Source organism: Camarhynchus parvulus, chromosome 2, assembly GCF_901933205.1.
Source record: "Camarhynchus parvulus chromosome 2, STF_HiC, whole genome shotgun sequence".
Taxonomy (NCBI): Eukaryota; Metazoa; Chordata; class Aves; order Passeriformes; family Thraupidae; genus Camarhynchus; species Camarhynchus parvulus.
In genome coordinates this window covers 130,852,815-130,854,923 of record NC_044572.1, presented here as the reverse complement: position 1 = coordinate 130,854,923, position 2,109 = coordinate 130,852,815, and positions in this window count along the sequence as shown.

The window sequence follows — 2,109 nt, the reverse complement described above, 5'->3', positions numbered from 1 at the left end:
AACAGTGATGTTCTCACCTGACACAGCTAGTAAATTCTGGTAAGCTTCACTCTGCACAATATTGCCTATTTTGCCTTTTTTAGCTCTTTTCACAAGCTTTCCAACAATATTCCATAGGAACATGAGTGAAATTCATTAAACCTTGGAGTTAATTGAAGGAACTAGAACTGATGAGAAATAATTTTTAAAATATCCCACTGTTAATGTCTAAGATAACAGAGGTTGATGGGCAAAACTTACGTGGAGTACATTATGACAAACCCCAACATACATCTTAGGCCATGAGGAAGGGTAGTAAGAAATCCAGAAACAAACTCTGCAGGTAAAATGCCACCACGGAAGAGCTAACTGTTCTTTATATGATATAATGAAAAAAGCCTGTTTCTTAAAAAGTCAACTTTGACATGAGGATCTCAAAGTAGCACCTTTCTGATATTCAGTCAAAATACAGGATCACCGTTCTGATCACTTTATCTCACTCTCAGGTCCAGTCACTTTGTCCCTGCAGGGTGCAAGGCCACTCTGGGAAGCTGTCCTGGAGCTGCCTGGAAAAGACAGAGAGAGGCGTGCAGGCAAGAGCAGGAGGCAGAGCATCTGCGGGAGAAGTTGCAGATGCTGTTCTCTCTGGTACCGAACTAACCTGCTCCCGGCCACTCCAGAACACACACACATCCAGAACTTCCTCCTGCTTTCCAGAAGCAATCACCTCACTCTTCCCTCGCTACTCCCTCACTCTGCCCCGCCAGCATTGTCATGGCTGTAGATATAAACACAGGCCCGTCCTGCGGGAGTTGTTCCGAGCAACGAGCCGGGCGAGTGCAGGCGATCCGGCGGGACCGTTCCGGGAGCCGCTGCCGCCCGTTCCGGCCGCACAGCCGGGACAGAGCCCGGGCACGTGACCGGAGCCGAGGTTTTCCGTGGGGTTCGCACCGAACGGGAGCAGGGCGGGAGCTGCGGGCTCTCCCGCAGGCACGGCCGCCTGCAGCCAGCCCCCGGCAGGGAATCCCCCTCCCGGTCCGGAGTTGCTCCTGGCCCATGCCAGTGCCAGATACAACATGAATCTACAAGAGAATCTTTAGGCTACCTGGCCCTTTTCAAAAAAGATATCGAGGTGCTTTCTCCATCTTATTATTCTCCATTTTATTTCTAATCCTGTGAGACAGTGCTGATCCCAGAGCCCAGGAGAAAGCAGGAGAGGTCAGGACACTGCATACTTGAGCAAGGATTCAGGCTGGGGCATGCTGTTCAGTGAGGGGACAAGTGAATGGCGGCTCCCAAGATCTTTAGGAAACGGTGGGTTTTTTCAGAAACTGAAAAAGCATTTCCAGCAACAGCAATGTTTATTAATATTCTTTCTACTCCTGTCAGCATGTTCTCAACGTTTGGGTGGTGCTGTCCGAAATACCCGCTTGCCTTTCCAAGGGAGAGGCTTCCAGAGGGACCGTCCTGCGCCTGCAGAGCCGCGGAGCGCCCATCCGCCAGCCCCGGGGGTCTCCCAGGGCCCTGCCGCCATCCCCGGCCCCCCATCCTCTTCCGGCCCTCTCGTTTTTACCCCCAGCATGTGTCGCGCTCCCGGTGCAGGATGAGGCTCCGGGGCGCGGCTCGATGCGGAGCCGTCCCGCAGCCGCGCGTGTGCCGGGACACTCCCGGCCCCCCTACCACCCTGGGGGCTCAGCCACCCAGCCACGCACGGGGCTCGCCGGGGCTTACTGGGGAGGCTCAGGGCGGCACAAAGCCTGGAGAGCCCGCCCGGGCGGCGGTGACATCCGCGCACACCCCGCGGCCGCACGAGGAGGCGGTGCTGCCGCCCCCGCTCCGTGCCGCAGGCGCGGGCACCGCTCCGCCGCCCACGGGCGGGCGCGGGGGTGTCCCCGTGAGGCCGGGGCCCGTGCTGCGGGAGGGGCGGGACGCGGCCCCGAACCCGCGCGCCCCCCGGCACGCCGCGCTCGGCTCGGGGGTGGGGGCGGGGGTGCAGGCGCGCGCCCGCGGGCGGGGCCGCCACCGGCTCTGGGCGTGACCGCGGGGGAAGGTTCGCGCGCGCCCTCGCGCTCCGTTGCCATGGCGCCGCTTGACGTCACGGACGGCGCGCGGCCCGCGCGGAGCGGCGCG